Source organism: Camelus bactrianus, chromosome 12, assembly GCF_048773025.1.
Source record: "Camelus bactrianus isolate YW-2024 breed Bactrian camel chromosome 12, ASM4877302v1, whole genome shotgun sequence".
NCBI lineage: Eukaryota > Metazoa > Chordata > Mammalia > Artiodactyla > Camelidae > Camelus > Camelus bactrianus.
In genome coordinates this window covers 4887580-4907948 of record NC_133550.1, presented here as the reverse complement: position 1 = coordinate 4907948, position 20369 = coordinate 4887580, and positions in this window count along the sequence as shown.

Sequence of the window (20369 nt, the reverse complement as noted above, 5' to 3'; positions counted from 1 at the left end):
ATTTTACAGTGAAAACTGCAGGAACTTCAAACCGGCAGTAGGAAACAGACTGAGAAACCACAGTAAAATTTTACATGCAACCGGTTCCCTTTGTGCTAGATGAAAGAACGTCTCTCCGCATGCTCAGTTCTGAGAGATAAGTGTGTGTGAAAGCCGTCCTTCACATAGCTTCTTGGGAACACAAAGTTTCTTTTCAGTTGCAAAATCCACTCCATACATATATATGGGGAGTTATGAGTTCCAACTCGGTTTGATAGTGAAAACTGTAGTAACTTCAATCCGGCACTAGGAAACAGACTTAGAAACCAGAGTAAAAGTTTCTCCTGCCACCCGTTCCCTTTGTGCTAGATGAACGAACGTCTCTCCACATGCTCAGTTCTGAGAGATAGGTGTGTGTGAAAGTCTTCCTTCACGTAGCTTATTGGGAACACAAAGTTTCGTTTCAGTTCAAACTCCACTCCATACATATATAAGGGGAGATTCGAGCTCCAACTCGGTTTTACATTGAAAACTGCAGGAAATTCAAACCGGCACTAGGAAACAGACTGAGAAACCAGAGTAAAAGTTTCTCCTGCATACCGTTCCCTTTGTGCTACATGAACGAACGTCTCTCCGCATGCTCAGTTCTGAGAGATAAGTGTGAGTGAAAGCCTCCGTTCATCTAGCTTGTTGGGAACACAAAGTTTCTTTTCAGTTGCAAATTTCACTCCATACATTTATATGGGAAGGTACGATCTCCAACTCGGTTTTACAGTGAAAAATGCAGTAACTTCAAAACGGTTTTAGGAAACAGACTGAGAACCAGAGTAAAAGTTTCCCCTGTAACCCGTTCCCTTTGTGCTAGATGAACGAACGTCTCTCCGCATGCTCAGTTCTGAGAGATAAGTGTGTGTTAAAGCCGTCCTTCACTAATCTTATTGGGAACACAAAGTTTCTTTTAACTTGCAAACTTCAATCCATACATATATATGGGGAGGTACGAGCTCCAACTCGATTTTACAGTAAAAACTGCAGGAACTTCAAACCGGCAGTAGGAAACAGACTGAGAAACCAGTGTAAAAGTTTCTCCTGCAACCCCTTCCATTTGTGCTAGATGAACGAACGTCTCTCCGCATGCTCAGTTCTGAGAGATATGTGTGTGTGAAACCCTTCCTTCACCTAGCTTGTTGGGAACACAAAGTTTCTTTAAGTTGCAAAATCCACTCAATACATATATATGGGGAGGTACTAGCTCCAACTCTTTTTTACAGTGAAAACTGCAGGAAATTCAAACCGGCACTAGGAAACAGACTGAGAATCCAGAGTAAAAGTTTCTCCTGCAAACCGTTCCGTTTGTGCTACATGAACGAACGTCTCTCCACATGCTCAGTTCTGAGAGATAAGTGTGTGTGAAATCCGTCCTTCACCTAGCATGTTGGGAACACAAAGTTTCTTTTCACTTGCAAACTCCACTCCTTACATATATATGGGAAGGTATGAGCTCCAAATCGGTTTTATAATGAAAACTGTAGTAACTTCAAACCGGCACTAGGAAACAGACTGAGAATCCAGAGTAAAAGTTTCTCCTGCAACCAGTTCCCTTTGTGCTAGATGAACGAACGTCTCTCCGCATGCTCATTTCTGAGAGATAAGTGTGTGTGAAAGCCGTCCTTCACATTGCTTGTTGGGATCACAAAGTTTCTTTTCACTTGCAAACTCCACTCCATACTTATATATGGGGAGGTACGAGCTCCAACTCGGTTTTACAGTGAAAAATGCAGGAACATCAAACCGGCACTAAGAAACAGACTGAGAAATCAGAGTAAAAGTTTCTCCTGCAAACCTTTCCCTTTGTGCTAGATGAAAGAAAGTCTCTCCACATGCTCAGTTCTGAGAGGAAATTGTGTTTGAAAGCCGTCCTTCACCTAGCTTGTTGGGAACACAAAGTTTCTTTTCAGTTGCAAACTCCACTCCATATATATATATGGGGATGTACTAGCTCCTAATCAGTTTTACAGTGAAAACTGCAGTAACTTCAAACTGGCACTAGGAAACAGACTGAGAAACCAGAGAAATAGTATCACCTGCAACCCGTTCCCTTTGTGCTAGATGAACGAACGTCTCTACGCATGCTCAGTTCTGAGAGATAAGTGTGTGTGAAAGCCTCCCTTCACATAGATTGTTGGGAACACAAAGTTTCTTTTCAGTTGCAAACCCCCATGCATACATATATATGGGGAGGTACAAGCTCCAACTCGGTTTTACACTGAAAACTGCAGGAACTTCAAACCGGCACTAGGAAAGAGACTGAGAAACCAGAGAAAAAGTTTCTCCTGCAACCCGTTCGCTTTGTGCTAGATGAACGAACGTCTCTCCACATGCTCAGTTCTGAGAGATATGTGTGTGTGAAAGCCGTCCTTCACGTTGCTTGTTGGGAACACAAAGATTCTTTTCACTTGCAAACTCCACTCCATATATATATATGGGGAGGTATTAGCCCAAACTCAGTTTTACAGTCAAACCTGCAGGAACTTCAAACCGGCACTAGGAAACCGACTGTGAAATCAGAGTAATAGTTTCCCCTGCAACACGTTCCCTTTGTGCTAGATGAAAGAAAGTCTCTCCACATGCTCAGTTCTGAGAGATATGTGTGTGTGAAAGCCGTCCTTCACCTAGCTTTTTGGGAACACAAAGTTTCTTTTCAGATGCCAACTCCACTCCATACATATATATGGGGAGGTACGAGCTCCAACTCTGTTTTACAGTGAAAACTGCAGGAAATTCAAACCGGCAGTAGGAAACAGACTGAGAAACCAGAGTAAAAGTTTCCCATGCAAACCGTTCCCTTTGTGATAGATGAACGAACGTCTCTCCGCATGCTCAGTTCTGAGAGAAAAGTGTGTGTGAAAGCCGTTCTTCACCTAGCTTGTTGGGAACACAAACTTTCTTTTCACTTGCAAACTCCACTCCATACATATTTATGGGGAGGTACGAGCTCCAACTCGGATTTACAGTGAAAACTACAGGAACTTCAAACCGGCACTAGGAAACAAATTGAGAAACCAGAATAAAAGTTTTTCCTGCAAACCGTTCCCTTTGTGCTATATGAACGAACGTCTCTCCACATGCTCAGTTCTGAGAGATAAGTTTGTGTGAAAGCCGTCCTTCACCTTGCTTGTTGGGATCACAATGTTTCTTTTCAATTGCAAACTCCACTCCATACATATATATGGGGAGGTACGAGCTCCAAATGTGTTTTACAGTGAAAACTGCAGTAACTTCAAACCGGCACTAGGAAACAGATTGAGAAACCAGAGAAAATGTTTCTCCTGCAACCAGTTCCATTTGTGCTAGATGAACGGATGTCTCACCGCATGCTCATTTCTGAGAGATATGTGTGTGTGAAAGCCGCCCGTCACATAACTTGTTGGGAACACAAAATTTCTTTTCATTTGCTAACTCCACTCCATATATATATATGGGTAGGTATTAGCTCCAAATCGATTTTACAGTGAAAACTGCAGGAAATTCAAACCGGCACTAGGAAACAGACTGAGAAACCAGAGTAAAAGTTTCTCCTGCAAACCGTTCCCTTTGTGCTACATGAACGAACGTCTCTCCGCATGATCAGTTCTGAGAGATAAGTGTGTGTGAAAGCCTCCCTTCACCTAGCTTGTTGGGAACACCAAGTTACTTTTCAGTTGCAAACCCCAATGCATACATATATATGGGGAGGTACAAGCTCCAACTCGGTTTTACAGTGAAACCTGCAGGAACTTCAAACCGGCACTAGGAAACAGACTGAGAATCCAGAGTACAATTTCAACTGCAACCCGTTCCATTTGTGTTAGATGAACGAACGTCTCTCCACATGCTCATTTCTGAGAGATTAGTGTGTGTGAAAGCCGTCCTTAACCTAGCTTGATGGGAACACAAAGTTTCTTTTCAGTTGCCAACTCCACTCCATACATATATATGGGGAGGTACGAGCTCCAACTCAGTTTTACAGTGAAAACTGCAGGAACTTCCAACCGGCACTAGGAAACAGACTGAGAAACCAGAGAAAAAGTTTCTCCTGCAACCCTTTCCCTTTGTGCTAGATGAACGAACGTCTCCCCGCATGCTCAGTTCTGAGAGATAATTGTGTGTGAAAGCCTCCCTTCACCTAGCTTGTTGGGAACACAAAGTTTCTTTTCAGTTGCAAACCCCCATGCATACATATATATGGGGAGGTACAAGCTCCAACTCGGTTTTACAGTGAAAACTGCAGGAACTTCAAACCGGCACTAGGAAACAGACTGAGAAAACCGAGTACAATTTCTCCTGCAAACCATTCCATTTGTGCTAGATGAACGAACGTCTTTCCACATGCTCAGTTCTGAGAGATAAGTGTGTGTGAAAGCCGTCCTTCATCTAGCTTGTTGGGAACACAAAGTTTCTTTTCACTTGCAAACTCCACTCCATACATATATATGGGTAGGTATTAGCTCCAACTCAGTTTTACACTGAAAACTGCAGGAACTTCAAACCGGCACTAGGAAACAGACTGTGAAATCAGAGTAATAGTTTCAGCTGCAACACGTTACATTTGTGCTAGATGAAAGAAAGTCTCTCCACATGCTCAGTTCTGAGAGATAAGCGTGTGTGAAAGCCGTCCTTCACCTAGCTTGTTGGGAACACAAAATTTCTTTTCATGTGCAAACTCCACTCCATAAATATATATGGGGAGGTACGAGCTCCAACTCGGATTTACAGTGGAAACTGCATGAACTTCACACCGGCACTAGGAAACAGACTCAGAAACCAGAGTAAAAGTTTCTCCTGCAACCCTTTCCCTTTGTGCTAGTTGAACGAACGTCTCTCCGCATGCTCAGTTCTGAGAGATAAATGTGTGTGAAAGTCGTCCTTCACCTAGCTTATTGGGGACACAAAGTTTCTTTTCAGTTGCAAACTCCACTCCATACATATATATGGGGAGATTCGAGCTCCAACTCGGTTTTACATTGAAAACTGCAGGAAATTCAAACCGGCATCAGGAAACAGACTGAGAAACCAGAGAAAAACTTTCTCCTGCAAACCGTTCCCTTTGTGCTACATGAACGAAAGTCTCTCCGCATGCTCAGTTCTGAGGGATAAGTGTGTGTGAAAGCCTCCCTTCACCTAGCTTGTAGGGAACACAAACTTTCTTTTCAATTGCAAAACCCAATGCATACAAATATATGGGGTGGTACAAGCTCCAACTCGATTTTACAGTGAATACTGCAGGAAATTCAAACCGGCACTAGGAAACAGACTGAGAATCCAGAGTACAATTTCTCCTGCAACCCGTTCCCTTTGTGCTAGATGAACGAACGTCTCTCCACATGCTCAGTTCTGAGAGATAAGTGTGTGTGAACGCCGTCCTTCACCTAGCTTGTTGGGAACGCAAAGTTTCTTTTCACTTGCAATCTCCACTCCCTACATATATATGGGGAGGTACTAGCTCCAACTCTGTTTTACAGAGAAAACTGCAGGAAATTCAAGCCGGCACTAGGAAACAGACTGAGAAACCAGAGGAAAAGTTTCTCCTGCAACCCGTTCCCTTTGTGCTAGATGAGAAAAGTCTCACCGCATGCTCATTTCTGAGAGATAAGTGTGTGTGAAAGTCGCCCGTCACATAACTTGTTGGGAACACAAAATTTCTTTTCAGGTGCAAACTCCACTCCATACATATATATGGGGAGGTATTAGCTCCAAATCGGTTTTACAGTGGAAACTGCATGAACTTCAAACCGGCACTAGGAAACAGACTCAGAAACCAGAGTAAAAGTTTCTCCTGCTACCCGTTCCCTTTGTGCTAGATGAACGAACGTCTCTCCTAATGCTCAGATCTGAGAAATAAGTGTGTGTGAAAGTCGTCCTTCACCTAGCTTATTGGGGACACAAAGTTTCTTTTCAGTTGCAAACTCCACTCCATACATATATATGGGGAGATTCGAGCTCCAACTCGATTTTATAGTGAAAACTTCAGTAACTTCAAACCGGCACTAGGAAACAGACTGAGAAACCAGAGTAAAAATTTCCCCTGCCACCCGTTCCCTTTGTGCTAGATGAACGAACGTCTCTATGCATGCTCAGTTCTGAGAGATAAGTGTGTGTGAAAGCCGCCCTTCACCTAGCTTGTTGGGAACACAAAGTTTCTTTTCAGTTGCCAGCTCCACTCCATACATATATATGGGGAGATTCGAGCTCCAACTCGGTTTTACATTGAAAACTGCAGGAAATTCTAACCGGCATAAGGAAACAAACTGAGAAACCAGAGTAAAAGTTTCTCCTGCAACCCGTTCCCTTTTTGCTACATGAATGAACGTCTCTCCGCATGCTCAGTTCTGAGAGATAAGTGTGTGTGAAAGCCTCGCATCACCTAGCTTGTTGGGAACACAAAGTTTCTTTTCAGTTGCAAACCCCAATACATACATATATATGTTGAGGTACAAGCTCCAACTCGGTTTTTCAGTGAATACTGCAGGAAATTCAAACCGGCACTAGGAAACAGACTGAGAAACCAGAGTACAGTTTCTCCTACAACCCGTTCCCTTTGTGCTAGGTGAACGACCATCTCTCCACATGCTCAGTTCTGAGAGATAAGTGTGTGTGAAAGCCGTCCTTCGCCTAGCTTGTTGGGAACAAAAAGTTTCTTTTCAGTTGCCAACTCCACTCCATACATATATATGGGGAGGTACGAGCTCCAACTCGGTTTTACATTGAAAACTGCAGGAACTTCAAACCGGCACTAGGAAACAGACTGAGAAACCAGAGTACAATTTCTCCTGCAAACCGTTCCCTTTGTGCTAGATGAACGAACGTCTCTCCACATGCTCAGTTCTGAGAGATAAGTGTGTGTGAAAGCCGTCCTTCACCTTGCTTGTTGGGAACACAAAGTTTCTTTTCAGTTGCCAACACCACTCCATATATATATATGGGGAGGTACGAGCTCCAACTCGGATTTACAGTGAAAACTGCAGGAACTTCAAACCGGCACTAGGAAACAGACTGAGAAACCAGAGTAAAAGTTTCCCCTGCAACACGTTCCCTTTGTGCTAGATGAAAGAAAGTATCTCCACATGCTCAGTTCTGAGAGATATGTGTGTGTGAAAGCCGTCCTTCACATAGCTTGTTGGGAACACAAAGTTTCTTTACAGTTGCAAACTCCACTCCCTACATATATATGGGGAGGTACTAACTCCAACTCGATTTTACAGTGAAAACTGCAGGAACTTCATACCGGCACTTGGAAACAAAATGAGAAACCAGAATAAAAGTTTCTCCTGCAACCGATTCCCTTTGTGCTAGATGAACGAACGTCTCTCCACATGCTCAGTTCTGAGTGATAAGTGTGTGTGAAAGCCGTCCTTCACCTAGATTGTTGGGATCACAAAGTTTCTTTTCAGTTGAAACTCCACTCCATACATATATATGGGGTTGTACGAGCTCCAAATGTGTTTACCGTTAAAACTGCAGTAACTTCAACCCGGTCCTAGGAAACAGACTGAGAAACCAGAGAAAAAGTTTCTCCTGCAAACCGTCACATTTGTGTTAGATGAATGAAAGTCTCTCAGCATGCTCAGATCTGAGAGATAAGTGTGTGTGAAAATCGTCCTTCACCTAGCTTATTGGGGACACAAAGTTTCTTTTCAGATGCAAACTCCACTCCATACATATATATGGGGAGATTCGAGCTCCAACTCGGTTTTACATTGAAAACTGCTGGAAATTCAAACCGGCATCAGGAAGCAGACTGAGAAACCAAAGTAAAAGTTTCTCCTGCAAACCGTTCCCTTTGTGCTACATGAAAGAACGTCTTTCCGCATGCTCAGTTCTGAGGGATATGTGTGTGTGAAAGCCTCCCTTCACCTAGCTTGTTGGGAACACAAAGTTTCTTTTCAGTTGCAAACCCCCATGCATACATATATATGCGGAGGTACAAGCTCCAACACGATTTTACAGTGAAAACTGCAGGAACTTCAAACAGGCACTAGGAAACAGACTGAGAAACCAGAGTAAAAGTTTCTCCTGCAACCCGTTCCCTTTGTGCTAGATGAACGAACGTCTTTCCACATGCTCATTTCTGAGAGATAAGTGTGTATGAAAGCTGTACTTCACCTAACTTGTTGGGAACAAAAAGTTTCTTTTCAGTTGCCAACTCCACTCCATACATATATATGGGGAGGTACGAGCTCCAACTCGGTTTTATAGTGAAAACTGCAGTAACTTCAAACCGGCACTAGGAAACAGACTGAGAAACCAGAGTAAAACTTTCCCCTGCCACCCGTTCCCTTTGTGCTAGATGAACGAACGTCTCTCTGCATGCTCAGTTCTGAGAGATAAGTGTGTGTGAAAGCCGTCCTTCATCTAGCTTGTTGGGAACACAAAGTTTCTATTCACTTGCAAACCCCACTCCATAAATATATATGGGGAGGTACGAGCTCCAACTCGGATTTACAGTGAAAACTGCAGGAACGTCAAACCGGCACTAGGAAACAAAATGAGAAACCAGAGTAAAAGTTTCTCCTGCAAACCTTTCCCTTTGTGCTATACGAACGAACGTCTCTCCCCATGCTCAGTTCTGAGAGATAAGTGTGTGTGAAAGCCGTCCTTCACATTGCTTGTTGGTATCACAAAGTTTCTTTTCAATTGCAAACTCCACTCCTTACATATATATGGGGAGGTACGAGCTCCAACTGTGTTTTACAGTGAAAACTGCACTAACTTCAACACGGCACTAGGAAAAAGACTGAGAAACCAGAGAAAATTTTCTAATGCAACCAATTCCATTTGTGCTAAATGAACGAAAGTCTCACCCCATGCTCATTACTGAGAGATAAGTGTGTGTGAAAGCCGCCCGTCACATAACTTGTTGGGAACACAAAATTTCTTTTCAGGTGCAAACTCCACTCCATACATATATATGGGGAGGTATTAGCTCCAAACCGGTTTTACAGTGAAAACTGCAGGATCTTTTACCCGGCACTTGGAAACAGACTGCGAAACCAGAGTAAAAGTTTATCCTGCAACCCGTTCCCTTTGTGCTAGATGAACGAACGTCTCTCCACATGCTCAGTTGTGAGAGATAAGTGTGTGTGAAAGTCGTCCTTCACCTAGCTTATTGGGGACACAAAGTTTCTTTTCAGTTGCAAACCCCAATGCATACATATATATGGGGAGGTACAAGCTGCAACTCGGTTTTATAATGAAAACTGCAGGAACTTCAAACCGGCTCTAGGAAACAGACTGAGAATCCAGAATACAATTTCTCCAGCAACCCGTTCCCTTTGTGTTAGATGAACGAACGTCTCTCCACATGCTCAGTTCTGAGAGATAAGTGTGTGTGAAAGCCGTCCTTCACCTTGCTTGTTGGGATCACAAAGTTTCTTTTCAATTGCAAACTCCACTCCATACATATATATGGGGAGGTACAAGCTCCAACTCTGTTTTACAGAGAAAACTGCAGGAACTTCAAACCGGCACTAGGAAACAGACTGAGAAACCAGAGTAAAAGTTTCTCCTGCAAACCGTTCCCTTTGTGCTAGATGAACGAAAGTCTCACCGCATGCTAATTTCTGAGAGATAAGTGTGTGTGAAAGTCGCCGGTCACATAACTTGTTGGGAGCACAAAATTTCTTTTCAGGTGCAAAATCCACTCCATACATATATATGGGGAGATTCGAGCTCCAACTCAGTTTTACATTGAAAACTGCAGGAAATTCAAACCGGCATCAGGAAACAGACTGAGAAACAAGAGTAAAAGTTTCTCCTGCAAACCGTTCCCTTTGTGCTACATGAAAGAACGTCTTTCCGAATGCTCAGTTCTGAGGGATAAGTGTGTGTGAAAGCCTCCCTTCACTTAGCTTGTTGGGAACACAAAGTTTCTTTTCAATTGCAAAACCCAATGCATACATATATATGGGGAGGTACAAGCTCCAACTCGGTTTTACAGTGAAAACTGCAGGAACTTCAAACCGGCACTAGGAAACAGACTGAGAGACCAGAGTACAATTTCTCCTGCAACCCGTTCCCTTTGTGCAAGATGAACGAACGTCTCTCCACATGCTCAGTTCTGAGAGTTATGTGTGTGTGAAAGCCTTCCTTCACGTTGCTTGTTGGGAACACAAAGTTTCTTTCCACTTGCAATCCCCACTCCCTACGTTTATATGGGGAGGTACTAGCTCCAACTCGGTTTTACATTGAAAACTGCAGTAACTTCAAACAGGCACTAGGAAACATACTGAGAAACCAGAGTAAAAGTTTCTCCTGCAACCCGTTCCCTTTGTGCTAGGTGAACGAACGTCTCTCCACATGCTCATTTCAGAGAGATAAGTGTGTGTGAAAGCCGTCCTTCACCTAGCTTGTTGGGAACAAAAAGTTTCTTTTCAGTTGCCAACTCCACTCCATACATATATATGGGGAGGTACGAGCTCCAACTCGGTTTTACAGTGAAAACTGCAGGAACTTCAAACCGGCACTAGGAAACAGACTGAGAAACCAGAGTTCAATTTCTCCTGCAACCCGTTCCCTTTGTGCTAGATGAACGGACGTCTCTCCACATGCTCAGTTCTGAGAGATAAGTGTGTGTGAAAGCCATCCTTCACCCAGCTTGTTGGGAACACAAAGTTTCTTTTCAGTGGCCAACTCCACTCCATACATATATATGGGGAGGTACGAGCTCCATCTCGGATTTACAGAGAAAACTGCAGGAACTTCAAACCGGCACTAGGAAACAGACTGAGAAACCAGAGTAAAAGTTTCCCCTGCAACACGTTCCCTTTGTGCTAGATGAAAGAAAGTATCTCCACATGCTCAGTTCTGAGAGATATGTGTGTGTGAAAGCCGTCCTTCACATAGCTTGTTGGGAACACAAAGTTGCTTTACACTTGCAAACTCCACTCCCTACATATATATGGGGAGGTACTAACTCCAACTCGGTTTTACAGTGAAAACTGCAGGAACTTCAAACCGGCACTAGGAAACAAAATGAGATACCAGAATAAAAGTTTATCCTGCAACCCGTTCCCTTTGTGCTATATGAACGAAGGTCTCTCCACATGCTCAGTTCTGAGAGATAAGTGTGTGTGAAAGCCGTCCTTCACCTAGATTGTTGGGATCACAAAGTTTCTTTTCAGTTGAAACTCCACTCCATACATATATATGGGGTTGTACGAGCTCCAACTGTGTTTACCGTTAAAACTGCAATAACTTCAACCCGGCCCTAGGAAACAGACTGAGAAACCAGAGAAAAAGTTTCTCCTGCAAACCGTTACATTTGTGCTAGATGAACGAAAGTCTCTCCGCATGCTCAGATCTGAGAGATAAGTGTGTGTGAAAGTCCATCTTCACCTAGCTTGTTGGGAACACAAAGTTTCTTTTCAATTGCAAAACCCAATGCATACATATATATGGGGAGGTACAAGCTCCAACTCGATTTTACAGTGAATACTGCAGGAAAATCAAACCGGCACTAGGAAAAAGACTGAGAATCCAGAGTACAATTTCCCCTGCAACCCGTTCCCTTTGTGCTAGATGAACGGACGTCTCTCCACATGCTCAGTTCTGAGAGATAAGTGTGTGTGAAAGCCGTCCTTCACCCAGCTTGTTGGGAACACAAAGTTTCTTTTCAGTTGCCAACTCCACTCCATACCTATATATGGGGAGGTACGAGCTCCATCTCGGATTTACAGTGAAAACTGCAGGAACTTCAAAACGGCACTAGGAAACAGACTGAGAAACCAGAGTAAAAGTTTCCCCTGCAACACGTTCCCTTTGTGCTAGATGAAAGAAAGTATCTCCACATGCTCAGTTCTGAGAGATATGTGTGTGTGAAAGCCGTCCTTCACATAGCTTGTTGGGAACACAAAGTTGCTTTACACTTGCAAACTCCACTCCCTACATATATATGGGAGGTACTAACTCCAACTCGGTTTTACAGTGAAAACTGCAGGAACTTCAAACCGGCACTAGGAAACAAAATGAGATACCAGAATAAAAGTTTATCCTGCAAACCGTTCCCTTTGTGCTATATGAACGAACGTCTCTCCACATGCTCAGTTCTGAGAGATAAGTGTGTGTGAAAGCCGTCCTTCACCTAGATTGTTGGGATCACAAAGTTTCTTTTCAGTTGAAACTCCACTCCATACATATATATGGGGTTGTACGAGCTCCAACTCGGGTTTACAGTGAAAACTACAGTAACTTCAACCCGGCCCTAGGAAACAGACTGAGAAACTAGAGAAAAAGTTTCTCCTGCAAACCGTTACATTTGTGCTAGATGAACGAACGTCTCTCCGCATGCTCAGATCTGAGAGATAAGTGTGTGTGAAAGTCCTCCTTCACCTAGCTTCTTGGGAACACAAAGTTTCTTTTCAATTGCAAAACCCAATGCATACATATATATGGGGAGGTACAAGCTCCAACTCGATTTTACAGTGAATACTGCAGGAAATTCAAACCGGCACTAGGAAAAAGACTGAGAATCCAGAGTACAATTTCTCCTGCAACCCGTTCCCTTTGTGTTAGATGAACGAACGTCTCTCCACATGCTCATTTCTGAGAGATAAGTGTGTGTGAAAGCCGTCCTTCACCTAGCTTGTTGGGAACAAAACGTTTCTTTTCAGTTGCCAACTCCACTCCATACATATATATGGGGAGGTACAAGCTCCAACTCGGTTTTATAGTGAAAACTGCAGGAACTTCAAACCGGCTCTAGGAAACAGACTGAGAAACCAGAGTACAATTTCTCCTGCAACACGTTCCCTTTGTGCTAGATGAACGAACGTCTTTCCACATGCTCAGTTCTGAGAGTTATGTGTGTGTGAATGCCGTCCATCACGTTTCTTGTTGGGAACACAAAGGTTCTTTCCACTTGCAAACCCCACTCCCTATATTTATATGGGGAGGTACTAGCTCCAACTCGGTTTTACAGTGAAAACTGCAGTAACGTCAAACAGGCACTAGGAAACATACTGAGAAACCAGAGTAAAAGTTTATCCTGCAACCCGTTCCCTTTGTGCTAGGTGAACGAACGTCTCTCCACATGCTCATTTCTGAGAGATAAGTGTGTGTGAAAGCCGTCCTTCACCTAGCTTGTTGGGAACAAAAAGTTTCTTTTCAGTTGCAAACTCCACTCCATACATATATATGGGGAGGTACGAGCTCCAACTCGGTTTTACAGTGAAAACTGCAGGAACTTCAAACCGGCACTAGGAAACAGACTGAGAAACCAGAGTACAATTTCTCCTGCAACCCGTTCCCTTTGTGCTAGATGAACGAACGTCTCTCCACATGCTCAGTTCTGAGAGATAATTGTGTGTGAAAGCCGACCTTCACCTAGCTTGTTTGGAACACAAAGTTTCTTTTAAGTTGCCAACTCCACTCCATACATATATATGGGGAGGTACGAGCTCCAACTCGGATTTACAGTGAAAACTGCAGGAACTTCAAACCGGCACTAGGAAACAGACTGAGAAACCAGAGTAAAAGTTTCCCCTGCAACACGTTCCCTTTGTGCTAGATGAAAGAAAGTATCTCCACATGCTCAGTTCTGAGAGATATGTGTGTGTGAAAGCCGTCCTTCACTTAGCTTGTTGGGAACACAAAGTTTCTTTACACTTGCAAACTCCACTCCCTACATATATATGGGGAGGTACTAGCTCCAACTCGGTTTTACAGTGAAAACTGCAGGAACTTCAAACCGCCACTAGGAAACAAAATGAGAAACCAGAGTAAAAGTTTATCCTGCAAAACGTTCCCTTTGTGCTATATGAACGAACGTCTCTCCACATGCTGAGTTCTGAGAGATAAGTGTGAGTGAAAGCCGTCCTTCACCTAGATTGTTGGGATCACAAAGTTTCTTTTCAGTTGAAACACCACTCCATACATATATATGGGGTTGTACGAGCTCCAACTGTTTTTACCGTTAAAACTGCAGTAACTTCAACCCGGCCCTAGGAAACAGACTGAGAATCCAGAGAAAAAGTTTCTCCTGCAAACCGTTACATTTGTGCTAGATGAACGAACGTCTCTCCGCATGCTCAGTTCTGAGAGATAAGTGTGTGTGAAAGCCTCCCTTCACCTAGCTTGTTGGGAACACAGAGTTTCTTTTCAGTTTCAAACCCCCATGCATACATATATATGCGGAGGTACAAGCTCCAACTCGATTTTACAGTGAAAACTGCAGGAACTTCAAACAGGCACTAGGAAAAAGACTGAGAAACCAGAGTACAATTTCTCCTGCAACCCGTTCCCTTTGTGCTAAATGAACGAACGTCTCTCCACATGCTCAGTTCTGAGAGATAAGTGTGTGTGAAAGCCGTACTTCACCTAGCTTGTTGGGAACACAAAGATTTTTTTCACTTGCAATCTCCACTCCCTACATATATATGGGTAGGTACAAGCTCCAACTCTGTTTTACAGTGAAAACTGCAGGAAATTCAAACCGGCACTAGGAAACAGACTGAGAAACCAGAGTAAAATTTCTCCTGCAACCCGTTCCCTTTGTGCTAGATGAACGAATGTCTCATCGCATGCTCATTTCTGAGAGATAAGTGTGTGTGAAAGTCGCCCTACACATAACTTGTTGGGAACACAAAATTTCTTTTCAGGTGCAAACTCCACTCCATACATATATATGGGGAGGTATTAGCTCCAAATCGGTTTTACAGTGGAAACTGCATGAACTTCAAAACGGCACTAGGAAACAGACTCAGAAACCAGGGTAAAAGTTTCTCCTGCAACCCGTTCCCTTTGTGCTAGATGAACGAAAGTCTCTCCTCATGCTCAGTTCTGAGAGATAAGTGTGTGTGAAAGTCGTCCTTCACCTAGCTTATTGGGGACACAAAGTTTCTTTTCAGTTGCAAACCCCACTCCATGCAAATATATGGGGAGATTCGAGCTCCAACTCGGTTTTACATTGAAAACTGCAGGAAATTCAAACCGGCATCAGGAAACAGACTGAGAAACCAGAGTAAAAGTTTCTCCTGCAAACCGTTACATTTGTGCTAGATGAACGGACGTCTCTCCACATGCTCAGTTCTGAGAGATATGTGTGTGTGAAAGCCGTCCTTCACATAGCTTGTTGGGAACACAAATTTGCTTTACAATTGCAAACACCACTCCCTACATATATATGGGGAGGTACTAACTCCAACTCGGTTTTACAGTGAAAACTGCAGGAACTTCAAACCGGCACTAGGAAACAAAATGAGATATCAGAATAAAAGTTTATCCTGCAAACCGTTCCCTTTGTGCTATATGAACGAACGTCTCTCCACATGCTCATTTCTGAGAGATAAGTGTGTGTGAAAGCCGTCCTTCACCTAGATTGTTGGGATCACAGAGTTTCTTTTCAGTTGAAACTCCACTCCATAAATATATATATGGGGTTGTACGAGCTCCAACTCGGGTTTACAGTGAAAACTACAGTAACTTCATCCCGGCCCTAGGAAACAGACTGAGAAACCAGAGAAAAAGTTTCTCCTGCAAACCGTTACATTTGTGCTAGATGAACGAACGTCTCTCCGCATGCTCAGATCTGAGAGATAAGTGTGTGTGAAAGTCCTCCTTCACCTAGCTTCTTGGGAACACAAAGTTTCTTTTCAATTGCAAAACCCAATGCATACATATATATGGGGAGGTACAAGCTCCAACTCGATTTTACAGTGAATACTGCAGGAAATTCAAACCGGCACTAGGAAAAAGACTGAGAATCCAGAGTACAATTTCTCCTGCAACCCGTTCCCTTTGTGTTAGATGAACGAACGTCTCTCCACATGCTCATTTCTGAGAGATAAGTGTGTGTGAAAGCCGTCCTTCACCTAGCTTGTTGGGAACAAAACGTTTCTTTTCAGTTGCCAACTCCACTCCATACATATATATGGGGAGGTACAAGCTCCAACTCGGTTTTATAGTGAAAACTGCAGGAACTTCAAACCGGCTCTAGGAAACAGACTGAGAAACCAGAGTACAATTTCCTGCAACCCGTTCCCTTTGTGCTAGATGAACGAACGTCTCTCCACATGCTCAGTTCTGAGAGTTATGTGTGTGTGAATGCCGTCCTTCACGTTGCTTGTTGGGAACACAAAGTTTCTTTCCACTTGCAAACCCCACTCTTTACATTTATATGGGGAGGTACTAGCTCCAACTCGGTTTTACAGTGAAAACTGCAGTAACGTCAAACAGGCACTAGGAAACATACTGAGAAACCAGAGTAAAAGTTTATCCTGCAACCCGTTCCCTTTGTGCTAGGTGAACGAACGTCTCTCCACATGCTCATTTCTGAGAGATAAGTGTGTGTGAAAGCCGTCCTTCACCTAGCTTGTTGGGAACAAAAAGTTTCTTTTCAGTTGCCAACTCCACTCCATACATATATATGTGGAGGTACGAGCTCCAACTCGGTTTTACAGTGAAAACTGCAGGAACTTCAAACCGGCACTAGGAAACAGACTGAGAAACCAGAGTACAATTTCTCCTGCAACCCGTTCCCTTTGTGCTAGATGAACGAACGTCTCTCCACATGCTCAGTTCTGAGAGATAATTGTGTGTGAAAGCCGACCTTCACCTAGCTTGTTTGGAACACAAAGTTTCTTTTAAGTTGCCAACTCCACTCCATACATATATATGGGGAGGTACGAGCTCCAACTCGGATTTACAGTGAAAACTGCAGGAACTTCAAACCGGCACTAGGAAACAGACTGAGAAACCAGAGTAAAAGTTTCCCCTGCAACACGTTCCCTTTGTGCTAGATGAAAGAAAGTATCTCCACATGCTCAGTTCTGAGAGATATGTGTGTGTGAAAGCCGTCCTTCACTTAGCTTGTTGGGAACACAAAGTTTCTTTACACTTGCAAACTCCACTCCCTACATATATATGGGGAGGTACTAGCTCCAACTCGGTTTTACAGTGAAAACTGCAGGAACTTCAAACCGCCACTAGGAAACAAAATGAGAAACCAGAGTAAAAGTTTATCCTGCAAAACGTTCCCTTTGTGCTATATGAACGAACGTCTCTCCACATGCTGAGTTCTGAGAGATAAGTGTGAGTGAAAGCCGTCCTTCACCTAGATTGTTGGGATCACAAAGTTTCTTTTCAGTTGAAACACCACTCCATACATATATATGGGGTTGTACGAGCTCCAACTGTTTTTACCGTTAAAACTGCAGTAACTTCAACCCGGCCCTAGGAAACAGACTGAGAATCCTGAGAAAAAGTTTCTCCTGCAAACCGTTACATTTGTGCTAGATGAACGAACGTCTCTCCGCATGCTCAGTTCTGAGAGATAAGTGTGTGTGAAAGCCTCCCTTCACCTAGCTTGTTGGGAACACAGAGTTTCTTTTCAGTTTCAAACCCCCATGCATACATATATATGCGGAGGTACAAGCTCCAACTCGATTTTACAGTGAAAACTGCAGGAACTTCAAACAGGCACTAGGAAAAAGACTGAGAAACCAGAGTACAATTTCTCCTGCAACCCGTTCCCTTTGTGCTAAATGAACGAACGTCTCTCCACATGCTCAGTTCTGAGAGATAAGTGTGTGTGAAAGCCGTACTTCACCTAGCTTGTTGCGAACACAAAGATTTTTTTCACTTGCAATCTCCACTCCCTACATATATATGGGTAGGTACAAGCTCCAACTCTGTTTTACAGTGAAAACTGCAGGAACTTCAAACCGGCACTAGGAAACAGACTGAGAAACCAGAGTAAAATTTCTCCTGCAACCCGTTCCCTTTGTGCTAGATGAACGAAAGTCTCATCGCATGCTCTTTTCTGAGAGATAAGTGTGTGTGAAAGTCGCCCTACACATAACTTGTTGGGAACACAAAATTTCTTTTCAGGTGCAAACTCCACTCCATACATATATATGGGGAGGTATTAGCTCCAAATAGGTTTTACAGTGGAAACTGCATGAACTTCAAACCGGCACTAGGAAACAGACTGAGAAACCAGAGTAAAAGTTTCTCCTGCAACCCGTTCCCTTTGTGCTAGATGAACGAAAGTCTCTCCTCATGCTCAGTTCTGAGAGATAAGTGTGTGTGAAAGTCGTCCTTCACCTAGCTTATTGGGGACACAAAGTTTCTTTTCAGTTGCAAACTCCACTCCATGCATATATATGGGGAGATTCGAGCTCCAACTCGGTTTTACATTGAAAACTGCAGGAAATTCAAACCGGCATCAGGAAACAGACTGTGAAACCAGAGTAAAAGTTTCTCCTGCAAACCGTTCCCTTTGTGCTACATGAAAGAACGTCTCTCCGCATGCTCAGTTCTGAGAGATATGTGTGTGTGAAAGCCTCGCTTCACCTAACTTGTTGGGAACACAAAGTTTCTTTTCAATTGCAAAACCCAATGCATACATATATATGGGGAGGTACAAGCTCCAACTCGGTTTTACAGTGAAAACTGCAGGAATTTCAAACCGGCACTAGGAAACAGACAGAGAAACCAGAGTACAATTTCTCCTGCAACCCGTTCCCTTTGTGCTAGATGAACGAACGTCTCTCCACATGCTCATTTCTGAGAGTTATGTGTGTGTGAAAGCCGTCCTTCAGGTTGCTTGTTGGGAACACAAAGTTTCTTTCCACTTGCAAACCCCACTCCCTACATTTATATGGGGAGGTACTAGCTCCAACTCGGTTTTACAGTGAAAACTGCAGTAACTTCAAACCGGCACTAGGAAACAGACTGAGAAACCAGAGTAAAAGTTTCCCCTGCCATCCGTTCCCTTTGTGCTAGATGAACGAACGTCTCTCTGCATGCTCAGTTCTGAGAGATAAGTGTGTGTGAATGCCGTCCTTCACCTAGCTTGTTGGAAACACAAAGTTTCTATTCACTTGCAAACCCCACTCCATACATATATATGGGGAGGTACGAGCTCCAATTCGGAATTACAGTGAAAACTGCAGGAAATTCAAACCGACAGTAGGAAACAGACTGAGAAACCAGAGTAAAAGTTTCCCATGCAACCCGTTCCCTTTGTGCTAGATGAACGAACGTCTCTCCGCATGCTCAGTTCTGAGAGATAAGTGTGTGTGAAAGCCGTCCTTCACATTGCTTGTTGGGATCACAAAGTTTCTTTTCAATTGCAAACTCCACTCCATACATATTTATGGGGAGGTACGAGCTCCAACTGTGTTTTACAGTGAAAACTGCAGTAACTTCAACCCGGCAATAGGAAAAAGACTGAGAAACCAGAGAAAATTTTCTCCTGCAACCAATTCCATTTGTGCTAAATGAACGAAAGTCTCACCCCATGCTCATTTCTGAGAGATAATTGTGTGTGAATGCCGCCCGTCACATAACTTGTTGGGAACACAAAATTTCTTTTCAGGTGCAAACTCCACTCCATACATATATATGGGGAGATTCGAGCTCCAACTCGGTTTTACATTGAAAACTGCAGGAAAATCAAACCGGCATAATGAAACAGACTGAGAATCCAGAGTAAAACTTTCTCCTGCAAACCGTTCCCTTTGGGCTACATGAACGAACGTCTTTCTGCATGCTCAGTTCTGAGAGATAATTGGGTGTGAAAGCCTCCCTTCACCTAGCTTGTTGGGAACACAATGTTTCTTTTCAGTTGCAATCCCCAAAGCATACATATATGTGGGGCGGTACAAGCTGCAACTCGGTTTTATAGTGAAAACTGCAGGAACTTCAAACCGGCTCTAGGAAACAGTCTGAGAATCCAGAGTACAATTTCTCCTACAACCCGTTCCCTTTGTGTTAGATGAAAGAAAGTCTCTCCACATGCTCAGTTCTGAGAGGTATGTGTGTGTGAAAGCCGTCCTTCACATAGCTTGTTGGGAACACAAAGTTTCTTTACACTTGCAAACCCCACTCCCTACATATATATGGGGAGGTACTAGCTCCAACTCGGTTTTACAGTGAAAACTGCAGGAATTTCAAACCGGCACTAGGAAACAGACTGAGAAACCAGAGTAAAAGTTTATCCTGCAAACAGTTCCCTTTGTGCTATATGAACGAACGTCTCTCCACATGCTCAGTTCTGAGAGATAAGTGTGTGTGAAAGCCGTCCTTCACCTAGATTGTTGGGATCACAAAGTTTCTTTTCACTTGAAACTCCACTCCATAAATATATATGGGGTTGTACGAGCTCCAACTGTGTTTACCGTGAAAACTGCAGGAAATTCAACCCGGCCCTAGGAAACAGACTGAGAAACCAGAGAAAATGTTTCTCCTGCAACCCGTTCAATTTGTGCTAGATAAACGAACGTCTCTCCACATGCTCAGTTCTGAGAGATATGTGTGTGTGAAAGCCATCCTTCACGTTGCTTGTTGGGAACACAAAGTTTCTTTTCACTTGCAAACTCCACTCCATACATATATATGGGGGGGTATTAGCT